Source organism: Pleurodeles waltl, chromosome 3_1 (genome assembly GCF_031143425.1).
Source record: "Pleurodeles waltl isolate 20211129_DDA chromosome 3_1, aPleWal1.hap1.20221129, whole genome shotgun sequence".
NCBI classification, from domain to species: domain Eukaryota; kingdom Metazoa; phylum Chordata; class Amphibia; order Caudata; family Salamandridae; genus Pleurodeles; species Pleurodeles waltl.
In genome coordinates, this window is record NC_090440.1 from 644,872,543 (window position 1) to 644,885,433 (window position 12,891).

Here is a 12,891-nt window from a genome sequence, read left to right on the forward strand (position 1 = left end):
TACTTACCGAGGCATTCTTTTGTTTTCTTGCCGGTACCTCCCTGGAGCCTTCCCAAGTTCCCAGAAAACCCTGACGGAGGAAGAAAAAAAGAAAGAAGAAAAACCAAGGTAAAGAAGAGACATTTAACCGGGTTACTCCATATATAATCTGAACTTTATTAAAACACTTGAACAAAGAAAGTCACACCTATAAATAAACTCTTACTTACCATATTATCGGATCTCCTTCTGGTTTATACCGTTCAGCCTGCCCCAGTGGTGTCAGAAGTGGGATCAGACCCCCCCCCCCAGCGGCTGAGGAACGGTATAACCATGAGTGAACATCCTAGCCTTGAGGACATGATTAAACAGCTGGCGGAAGGCCAGCGGCATTTACAGTTGGTTTGGGAAGCGCACTAGCGCGAGGCCAAAGAAGATAGGGAAGCCTTACAGTCCGCCCTAAAGAGCCAAGCCACTATATTGGCAAACAATCAGCTGGTTCATGAGACGGCCATGAAAAAGTTAACTGAGACCATAGCTGCTAGTAAAGTGCACCCTAATGTCCCCAGTTCAGTTCTCCAACGGTATCAGGAAGGGGAAGACCCAGATTCGTTCTTTACTAACTTTGAGCGGGTCTCCTCTTCCGCTCAGTGGCCCGAAGAGAGATGGGGACAATACATCGCACCTTTACTCACCGGTCTTATACAGGCAGCTTATCAGGCGGCCAATCCTGACAGAACTACACCCTATAAAGACATTAAAAAGAGCATTTTAGAACGGGTAGGTCACGACACTGAGTACTACAGAGTAAGGTTCCGGAAGGTTAAATGGGGACAAAATGAGGACCCCCGAACCTTTTATTTCAGGGTTAAGGACTTGGCGCTCAAATGGCTAGGTCCTATAGGAACTAGTCGAGAGGATGTTATCAAAACAATCATCCTCAAACAATATTTGGACTCCTTACCCACAGGTACAAAAAACTGGATAAGGCAACATCCCAATGTGGATACGGACATGGCTATAGACCTGGCTTGTGCATATCACAGATCCACGGACGTAAGATCAATATCACCCCGGCCCAATCCCAAACTGATTACCCCTCCAGCACGACCCACACAGAGATATCCCGTAGAAGACCCATTTCCACGTAAACCAGGGGAGACTCATCCAATACCCGGACCTCAATGTTTTAACTGCGGAGAATGGGGACATATTGCTTGCATGTGTCCCAGGAAAACAGAGAGGGCGGGACCTATGGAAATAGGAGTAACTCGACGCAGGGTCTTATGTACAGGAAAAGGGGACACCAAATTTAAACAGACTTTACGAATCAATGGTCATCTCCTCTCGGCCCTCATAGACTCGGGTTGTAGTCAGTCGGTCATACGGCAAGATCTGATAGACCCAGTGGATGAAAACAACTGCCAAAGAGTAACTATTTGCTGTATACACGGCGATAAGGCACAATATCCACTTTCCACAGTAGAGCTAGAGTGGGGAAATTACAGAGACTTTCTTCCCATGGGTGTTATGGAACAACTAATAGAAGAATGTATTGTGGGAACTGACTACATACACTTTCAGCAACTTTTAAATGGTACCCAAAAGGAGAACTTCGAATGGTGGACCGAGGCTCCTTTTTCTTATCGCGAAATTGACTGTCCCCCATATCATAGAAAACTTTCCCGTCGGGAAAAAAGAGAAGGCAAGGCGCAGTTTCGAGATGTTAAAGAACAACCTCAACCCTTAAGAGTTATAGCCGAGAATCATAGTGCACCCATCAGTTTCCGCCAGCATCAGAGGGAGGACCCTACTCTCACTCATGCTTGGAGAACAGCAAAAACGGAAGAAACTGACGAGGTGGGTCCCTATTTCCTTGTACAGCGCAACCTTTTGTATAGGGTGACCAACACGAGGGCAGGGGATCGCAAATTCCAATTAGTAGTCCCCGAGACATATGGAGATCAAGTACTTTTCCTAGCCCACAATCAACCGGGTGGGGGCCATTTTGGCAGGGACAAAACCGAGGAATATCTCCTCCGAAGATTCTACTGGCCAGGAGTTTTTGCACACATTAGAAAATATTGCTCGCAATGCCCTAGGTGCCAACTCACCGAACCAGGCCGGCCCCGGAAAGCACCTCTCTTACCTCTTCCCATCATCGATATCCCGTTTAGTAGGGTGGGGATGGATCTAATTGGACCCTTGCTTCCCTCAACTAAGGGACATACTTATATATTAGTGATAGTAGACTATGCAACCAGGTATCCCAAAGCCATTCCTCTTGCCAGCATGACGACTAAAACAGTAGCACAGGCAATGATAACGGTATTCACTCGGACAGGGTTTCCCCGAGAGATTCTGACTGACCAGGGTACACCCTTCATGTCCAACCTCATGAAGCAGATCTGCAAAACACTCGGCATCACCCAGATTAAAACCTCAGTTTATCATCCACAGACAGATGGACTTGTGGAACGATACAATCGGACTATCAAAACACTATTGAAGAAAATAGTAGACGAGACAGGGAGGGATTGGGACCAGAAACTGCCCTTAGTATTATATGCCATTCGAACACACGAACAGTCCTCTACAGGACATAGAGGGTCATTCTGACCCTGGCGGCCGGTGGCCGCCAGGGCCACCGACCACGGGAGCACCGCCAACAGGCTGGCGGTGCTCCAACGAGCATTCTGACCGCGGCGGTTCAGCCGCGGTCAGAAGCGGAAAGTCAGCGGTCTCCCGCTGACTTTCCGCTGCTCGTGTGAATCCTCCATGGCTGCGGAGCGCGCTCCGCAGCCATGAGGATTCCGACCCCCCCTACCACCATCCTGTTCATGGCGGGAAAGCCGCCATGAACAGGATGGCGGTAGGGGGGGTCGCGGGGCCCCTGGGGGCCCCTGCCGTGCCCATGCCAATGGCATGGGCACAGCAGGGGCCCCCGTAAGAGAGCCCCGCAAAGTATTTCAGTGTCTGCCTTGCAGACACTGAAATACGCGACGGGTGCCACTGCACCCGTCGCACCTTCCCACTCCGCCGGCTCGATTACGAGCCGGCATCCTCGTGGGAAGGTCGTTTTCCCCTGGGCTGGCGGGCGTTTTTTCAGCAACCGCCCGCCAGCCCAGGGGAAAACTTGTAATACCCGCCGCGGTCTTTTGACCGCGGTGCGGTATTTTGGAGGGCGGCATCCTGGCGGGCGGCCTCCGCCGCCCGCCAGGGTCGTAATGAGGCCCATAGTCCGTTCGAACTGGTCTTCGGGAGACAACCCCGTTCCCTTTTAGATATGGCGGTCGAAACATGGGAGGAAGAAGAAGAAGAGGAGGGGCGACCAGTGTTAGAATACGTTCAGAAGCTTAAATCACATTTACAAGATTTATGGGAGAATGTACGACAACATATGGAAAAAGCCCAAGAGTCGCAGAAACAATATTATGATAGGGGAAGAAAACTCCGTACCTTCTTTCCTAATGACCAAGTGTTGATCATGAGACCCACATCGGATCAAAAGATATTAGCCAGATGGCAAGGGCCATATAGGATTATTCAAGCAATCTCCCCTGTCACCTATCTCATCGAGTTAGGTGTCAACCCCCAAAAAAAACAAATTTATCATGTGAATCTCCTCAAGAAATGGGAAGCAGAAACGGAGGTTAGCGAGAGAGCAGCAGTGAGTTGTCTCTTATCTCCCGTTAAGGAAGTAGAGATAGAGTTGTTTCCCTCTGGGAATCAACAAGAGGCAAATATGCCCGTTGTCAACACTTCGTTGACAAAGGCACAGAAGGATCAGTTATACGCCCTATTAACCCAGCACCCAGGGGTGTTTTCAGACGCACCTGGCAGAACGTCCCTGATCCATCACAGAATAAGAACACCAACAGGACAGACTATTCGGTTACGGCCCTATCGTATTCCCGAGGCTAGAAAACATATTATAGAAGAAGAAATAGAAAAGATGATACACTTGGGAGTAATTGAGCCTTCTGTCAGTCCCTGGTGTTCACCGGTAGTTCTGGTTCCCAAACCGGACGGAACAGTTCGTTTTTGTATTGACTTCCGCCAACTCAATGCCATCTCTGTATTTGACTCCTATCCTATTCCCGGGAGGATGATGTTCTCGAGAAGCTAGGAACCGCTAAGTATATGTCTACCTTAGACCTCACTAAAGGATACTGGCAGATACCCCTTTTCCCCGAAGACAAAGAAAAAACAGCCTTCTCTACTCAATCTGGTTTATATCAATTCACTGTGTTACCTTTTGGTCTTCATGGGGCGCCGGCAACCTTTCAGAGGTTGATGGATAGATTGCTAAAGCCCTTCCATTCATTCTCTGCCGCTTATCTTGATGATGTTGTCATCTTTAGCAATACTTGGCTAGACCATCTGCACCATCTACACCAAATTTTGAATACTCTCGCAAAAGCAGGATTGACTGCTAATCCTAAGAAATGCATCTTGGGGAAGACTGACATATCATATCTCGGCTACAAGATAGGCAGTGGCACGTTAAAACCCCAAATGACTAAAGTAGAAGCAATTCAAAACGCACCAACCCCAAAAACAAAGAAAGATTTGCGTTCCTTTCTTGGACTAGTGGGTTACTATCCTAGAGTTATCCCGGGTTATTCCACTGTGGCGGCCCCGCTTACAGACCTATTATCAAAAAAACACCCCAACAAATTAGCTCCTTTTTCTAACAGTCAAAGACATAGTTTTGATCGGTTAAAATCATCCCTTACCTCAGAACCGGTTTTGCAATGTCCTGATTTCTCCAAACCTTTTCATTTGTACATGGATGCTTCTAATGTGGGCATTGGCGCAGTGCTCGCGCAACCGGATTAGGATGGTAGGGATCACCCGATTGTCTTTATCAGCCGGAAACTACTTCCCCGGGAGTGCCATTACCCCACCATAGAGAAAGAGTGTTTGGCCATTAAATGGGCAGTGGAGACCTTGCAATATTATCTCCTGGGTCGACCTTTTGTACTGTATACTGATCATGCTCCCCTTACCTGGCTTGCTTCACATAAGGATTCCAACTCTAGGATTCTTTGATGGTTTCTTGAACTACAGCCTTTTTCCTTCCAGGTTTGTCATGTCCCTGGAACACAACAAGGTCCCGCGGATTACCTATCCAGGTTTCCTTGCCCTACTCCGGTCCTCGAACAGGACCGTTCTTGGGAAGGGGTATGTGATCGGGCGAACCCGATCCCGGCGCCGGCAGCAGCAGGAGACGCTGTATCGGGCGAACCCGATACGTCATTTCCGCGTCCCCATGTTGCCATGGGGACGCTCAAGCCGACTCAGCTGCGTTTCCCCATTCCCGGGGAAACGCTTGGTCACAACGAGCCTGCGGGACGCCATAAAGGGCCGGAACACAGCAAGGAAGAAAAAGTTGGCGGCGAGAGGAGGACGGACAACGAAGACTTCGGGAAGCAGCAGGAGACACAGGCATAATGTAGCGCAAAGGGTTACAAAGTTGCACAATGCATGCATTGCACCACTTTGTTAATGTGAGGCTGCATTTCTGGCATTCTAACACCTCATTAGCATAAAATAAATGACACTAATGTGGTGCTGGAATAGCGCTTGGGGCTCTTAATATGCCCCAGAGTTTTCAGCCTCAGAGACAAACTCTCGGCATGTAAGCCTCCAGGGCCTGGCACTCCTGCATATCTGCTTCCAGAGTTTACAGCATGTGAGTTTTCTGTATGTTTTCATCCAGGGCAAAAGCTTCAAGTTTTTTTCTTGTTACGTCACTTGTCTTCCATCAGCGTGCCTTTGACTTCTGTGCCTCCTACCAATCAGTAATCTGCTCCTAATAATCTGCCATCATTTTCAGAGTGCTACTTCAGCTTGCCATCCCAACTTCAAGCACCTTTGACTCAGGCTCCTAAGTTACTGGATTTGGAATCTTCAAGTCTTCATTCAATGTTGCCTTCTCCATCACAGTGCTTTCCTCTTTAAAGTTCTGCCTCTAATACTGCTGCTAATTTACTGACTATGTTCCCAATCCTCCCCTTCTATCTTGCACTACAACTCTGATGGAAATGAACTTATTACAGAGGAAAATAGACTATGAATGTAGTCCCAGATCCTGGAAGCCAGTCATAAGAAAGGGTGTCACGATTCGCTCCTTGCACTATTGTGCCATCCATCAGGGGGCCAAATAGTGGCACTTTCCAATGCTCTAATAAGCTTCCAGACCTTCACCTGTATGTATATCCTACCTACCAACAATTTAGACTCTATTTGCAAATTACTATGCATTCCCAATCCATGCCCGATTTTGTGGAACTCCATTATCTAGAATGCCCTGCTCACTACTTTGTTTTCACCCCTGCAGGCCAAGGATGGGTGGAGGAATTCAGCACACCTGTGGCTGGCTGCTGTTAGCCTGCTCACACCTGATACATGTGAATACTGTGAGCATTTTTAAGCCTCAGCTCCCTTCAGCCAGGTGTTGGTCATTGTAGCTGGGTTCCAGTGAGACCGATCCTTGTTTCCTGAGGTTTCTGAGCCATAGTTCTTCCTTGTTCCTGTTTCCAAAGCCTTAGTTATTCCTCCCTTGTTTCCTGAGCTTTTGGTATTATTTTTTCCTGATTTCCTGAGCAATAGTTATTCCTTGTGCCGGAGCTGTAGCTATCATTGCTCCTGTTCCTGAACTGTAGCAAATCCTTATTCCTAAACTAGAACTCCCCACAGTGCTACCTTGACATCTGAGCCTTAGCAAATCCTGGTTCCTGAACTAGCACTCCCTGCAGTGCTACTTGACTCCTGAGCCGCAGCTATTCCTTGTACTTTTTCTGCCTGCATTGTTTCCTGTTTTCCTTGTTTCCTTGATTCCTGCCCCAGCACTTGTTCTCCCTTCAAGCCTCTCCTTTTGTATTTTCTTTGCCTGTTCATCGCTTTTGTTTCCATTTTATTTTTCCAGTTCCTAGTTTGCTGTTTTCCTGTTCTTTTGCTTTGTTTCCTTGTGTTTGTTACTTGCTTTCGGCTAAGTGGGCCCCTTGTTTTCCCTTCTTTCCTATTGAGCACTCCTCCTTGCTAGCTCCTTGTCTATAGTAGCTGTATTTAGTTCTACACCCTTGCTGTTACTGCCTTGCGTGTTACTGTTTGATCGCCAGGATCAGTGGGCTCAGCTGACAAGCTACATGGTGTTTCTTGTCCACTGTGAGTATTGTCTTTCAGTTACTTTCATAACAACAGCATAGGGGTCAGCTCCACAGACCCTGCCTTTGCATTTATATCCAATATATATGGGTATTAGCAGTCAGAATATGTAGCAGCAATTGTGGGTGAAAAACTTACTGGGCTTCAGTCTTACCATCTTGAGCTCCTGTGTGCTTTACCCCACACTGTATGTGTGTGTGTGTACACACTGTATGTGTGTGTATATACATATATATATAAATAAATATATATATATATATATATATATATATATATATATATATATATATATATATAGACATGCGTGTGTTCCACCACATTTGCCACTTTATTCGACTGCCAAACTCTTTTCATTCCACGATGTGTGCCTCCTTACGTGCAAGTGGTGCACATCATAAATCCATGAACAATGTTCCACAAGGAACAGGAGCACTCTCTGGGTTGCAAAATTAGATTTTATTTCCAACAGACACGTTTCAGCAAGATGTGCCTTTATCAATGTTAGTTCCAAATGAAGCAAAAACAAGTGATGGACGGAATGCTGAACATTGTCAAACATTCACCCCCAGTACAGTGATCTGGGCCTAAATCCATCGTTTTTTTGCTGCCCATGCCATTCCAGTTTGGACCCAGCCATATTCAAATCAGTCTTGACCCTGTTCCCCAGGGGAAGAGTCCAGCCCGAACTGCTAGGCCAGGTCTTCCCTGGACTGGAAACAAGCATCCTGGGACCGGTTTCGGGGTTTCACCCCTCATCAGCCAGGCTAGCTTGAATCCAGTGGCATGGGTTCCAAATGAAACCTTTCACAATGCTGATTTTAAAATATGTTAAACCACTCCCATTAATGGAATACTCGCCATCAACTTTGGACTGCTGGTCTTTCACCAAGTCTTCAGCCAGCATACCACCATTATTAAATAGTTCTTTTATCAAAGTTGGTTCTAAATACATTCAATAAATGCTGGCATTTAAGCAGAGTTACAAATGATGGGAATGTTATTTCCTACCCTAGTAAGCCTCTAGTGCCATTTCAGTTACAGCAATCCTGTAAACGCTTGTTTAGTAACTCATGTTTGTTCCTTTAGTAGTACTGACTTAGGCCCTTATTACAACCCTGGTGGTCGGTGTTAAAGCGGCGGTAATGCCGAAAACAGGCTGGCGGAAAAAAAAATGGGATCACGACCACGGCGGACACCTCCAACAGACAGGCAGAAGACAATGTACCGCCCACCCTATCACAACACGGCTATCCGCCACCTTTTCTGGGGCGGAACCAACACGAATAAAAACACCGCGGAAATAGTACACAGAAGGGAAAATCAGTCACCTCTCCACACCCCACGAGGAACCAGGACGCCATGGAGCCCGAACTGCAGATCCTGCCGGCGATGGTCTTCCTGCTCCTTTGTCAGGAGCTCCAACGAGGGCGGCGATGACCACAGTGAGTACTGCACCTACAACACAGGGAAAGGGGGAGGGAAAAGAGAGTGACACACACACGCAACACGCAACACCCCCACCCTCACCCACAACACCATACACACAAATACATGCTGCAACATTACATATACACCCCCTACCCCGCTTTGAATAACGCAAGGACAAAAGATTTGAACAATTGTAATCAATAAAAATCCATTAGTCAAAACTCAAAATCCAGTATATACAATTATGTACACCAGCTACACAAGTCCGAATAGTGCACCAATCATTGTCCGTGGACCACTGGGCCCAAAATGCATGGGCGAAGCCCACACATGACACCTGACTGGAAACAGAGAGAACACTGGAGGGGCATGACATAGAAAATATACAGGCACCTCAGGGGGAGGGGGGGCACCTCAGCCTGATGAATGCACAATGTCACTGCTGCACAAGGGGGCTCCATGCCCATTGATGTATCCTGGGGAGTGCAAAGCCACAGTCTCTCAAGTCTTTTCAGTGGGTGGTCTGCCCACTGTTTTATCCTGGGGAGTGCAAAGCCACAGTCTCTCAAGTCTTTCCAGTGGGTGGTTTGCCCACTGTTTATCCTGGAGAGTACAAAGCGGGCTGGTGGCGGGCTCTGTGGCAGCGGTGCTGGCGGCAGGGTCTGTGGCAGTGCATGTGCTGGTGCAGGTGGTGGTGCAGTTGGCGGTCTTCTCGGCCGTACAGGTTGGTGTCGACGTGGACAGAAGGTGTGACACTGGTCCCTCAGTCGGTGCCACCATGCCCTCTCCTGACCTGCCCTTCAGTTTCTGGCCCTTCCTCACCTTTGATGGTGGCACAGCTGTCTTGCCACCATCCCCTTTCGTTTTCCCTGAGCCCTAAGTGGCATTTGTTTTTTACTTCTTCCTCCGGTATGTGGGCACCTTTTTCACCATGGCAGGTGGAGGAATGTCCTTGCCCTCGCTCCATGGCACACTGGCAGCCCTGATGGTTGGCGCACTCCATGACCCTGCAGTTGCTGGCACCACTGTGCCTGGGGATGTGGTGGCTGAGGTGCTGGGCTGGGACCTGGAAAGCCTGGCCCTAGGGGAAGGACGGGGGGAGGTGTAGGGAAGAGGTCAATATTAGCCAGAAAAAGTTTTTTAGACACACTGGGACGGGTAGATGGAGGGGGTTTGGGAGTGGAGGTAGAGGTAGTGGTTGTAGGAGGTGTACGTCTGCTGAGTTTGGGTGAAGGTGCAAGAGCTGGAGGCTGTTGTAAGGTGGATGGCTGTTGGGTGGGTGTGTGCCTGCGTTTGTGTACTTTTGAGGAGGGCTCACAGACACATTCGTATAGGACACTGGGGATGTGTGAATGGTAGTGGGGGTGGTGAGTGCACGTGGCCGATTTGTGGTGATGGGCGTGCTGGTGATGGAGGTAGTGGGTGAGGATGTTGTGCATGCAGATGTGAGTGGAGACGAGACTGGGTGGTAGAAGGGAGACATGGAGGAGGGGGACACAGTGCAGGCAGTAGATGTTGGTATGTGTGCATGGGTATGATGCTTGTGTGAGTGCCTGTGAGATGTGTGGTGCTTATGTTTGCCTGAGCCACTCTTGTGTGTTGATGTGGGTGCATGCTGGTCTGATGGTGTGCTTGGGCTAGGCTGAGGTACAGTGGATTGGGTCGGGTGGAGGAGGTTGGGGGGGAAGGCTGGACACAGGGACAATGGCTGCCATCAGTGCTGAGGCCAGAGCCTGAAATGCTCTCTGTTGGGCTGCCTGGCCAGAATGAATGCCCTCCAGGTATGAATTTGTTTGTAGCAAATGCCTCTCAACACCCTGGATGGCATTCAGAATGGTAGACTGCCCAACAGCGAGAGATCGCAGGAGGTCATTAGCCTCCTCACTGAGGGCAGCAGGGCTGACTGGGGCAGGGGCTGAGGTGCCTGGGGCGAAGGAGATGCCCACCCTCCTGGGTGAGCGGGCATGGGACATACGCTGAGGGGCTGCTGGGAGGGCGGTGCTGGTAGGGGGGGTGGCAGCTGTACCTGTTGATGCGGGGGCAGAGAGGGGCCCGCCACCTCAAGGGAGTTCCCATCAGAGGAGGAGTCGCTGTCACTGCTGTATGCTCCTGTCCCTGCCGTGGAGCTTCCCTCGCCCTCCGTCCCCCTGGTGGCTTCAGACTCCATTGTTGTTTCTCCCTCCATGGCCAAGTGGGATGCAGCTCCCTCCTGCTCCAGTGCCAATGCTCCTCTGCCTGATGATGCTATTTTACACAAGAACAGGGAGACCACAAAAAGGGGATGGGTAAACCAGAAGAAAGACATGTTCAGTGCACGCAACACCACTACACAACAGACACAGCAGCCCTCAGCAATACGTCATGCACTTATAGTTCCTAGATTTATCACATGCCCATGGGGTACAAGGCCTAAGCCCGATTGCTGCACACCTGGTAGTCACAGGAGCCTGACTATGTGTAGATGGCACTAACCACTAGTGGGGTTGGGGTGACACAGAGCCTGCCTCACAAGGGACATTGCATACAAAGCTCGCCCTGGCGTAGGGGAACCCACTGCCCACCTCCCCCACCCAGACACCTTGTAATGCGCGCAAAGTCAGCTGAATGAGTGTGTACTCACCCCCTTGTGGCTGCTGTGATGCCCTCAAGCGCCCATCCAACTCCGGATACGCCACCGCCAGGATCTGGGACATGGTGCGACGGGCAGCCCTCCCACGTTGGGAGGCCATCCCCAGCTGGGCCTCCACCATCTTCTTGCTCGGCGAAGGTCCTCCCATCTCTTATGGCAGTGGGTGCTCGGTCTGCGGTGGATCCCCAGGGTCCGGATGTCCTTGACGATGGCAAGCCAAATATCCTTCTTCTGGTGGGTGTTGACCTAGAGGAATAGGACAGGGGAAAAGGAAAATCTTTACCCGTCCGGACCGTCATCCTCATTGGCTCACTTCCCACCCTTGCCCTGATGCACATACACTCACCGTCCGCTCACATGCAGGTCTCAGTCTCTCCCCACCATTTATCTTCCATCCACACCACTCAAAACAAGCATTGCCCATGCAGCATTCTCACCGTGTACTCACCTGTTTGTCTGGAGGAACGTACAGTTGTGTGCACTGGGGGAGGACCCCATCCACTAGTTTCTCCAACTCCTCCGAAGTGAAGGCAGGGGCCCTTTCCCCAGACACATGAGCCATTGTCGCTTCCAGACTGAGGTCACAGCAGCACTTGCAGTGTAGGTCCTCTCCTGTTGAAGGTCAGGTATCAAGTGAGTGAACAGACAGAAAATGGCGGTCACGTCCGCGCCGGTGCGTACCGTCACCGCCGACCGACACAGTCATTGGCTCCTGGGACCCACAGGGTCCAATGTTAACCAATGTAGAATTGCGCTGCGGTCTTTGACCGCCTACCGCGACAGAGTAGAACGCGAGCGCAGTTACCTCATATCCCCTTGTCCCACCTTACAGGTCAGGCATCCTCCAGCGTACAGACCGCTGGTGGACCTGTTGACAATGGAAGAGAGACACGTAATAGTCACCTACAGACTTGATCGTGCAACAATCCATGAACTGTGTGCCCAGTTGGAGCCAGGCCTGATGTCAGCTATCCACCATCCCACAGGGATCCCCCCTCTAGTGCAGGTCCTGTCAGTACTCCATTTCCTGGCAAGTGGTTAATTTCAAACAACAGTGGCCATTGTATCAGGGATGTCCCAGCCAATGTTCTCTAACATGCTGTCCAGAGTGTTATCTGCCCTGCTGAAACACATGCGCAGCTACATCGTTTTCCCCCAGGTGGAGGACTTGCCTACAATGAAAGGTGACTTTTATGCCCTGGGACATATCCCCACCATCACAGGTGCCATTGATGGGACACATATGGCCTTGGTACCCCCACGCTGGGGTGAACAGGTGTACAGAAACCTGAAGATTTACCATTTGATGAATGTGCAGATGGTGTGTTTGGCCGACCAGTACATCTCCCATGTCAATGCCAAATTTCCGGGCTCAGTGCATGACGCTTACATTCTGAGGAATAGCAGCATCTCTTATGTGATGGGGCAACTCCAGAGGCACCGTGTGTGGCTAATAGGTGAGGACAAGGACCCTATACAGTGTGAATAGTTGTCTGGGTATGGGGTTGTCTCTACGGGTTGTTGTGTGTCTAACAGTTGTCCCTCGACATTTGCAGGTGACTCTGGGTACCCCAACCTATCATGGCTACTGACCCCAGTGAGCAATCCCAGGACAAGGGCAGAGAAATGCTACAATGAGGCACATAGGCGAACTAGGAGGATGATCGAACGGACCTTCGGCC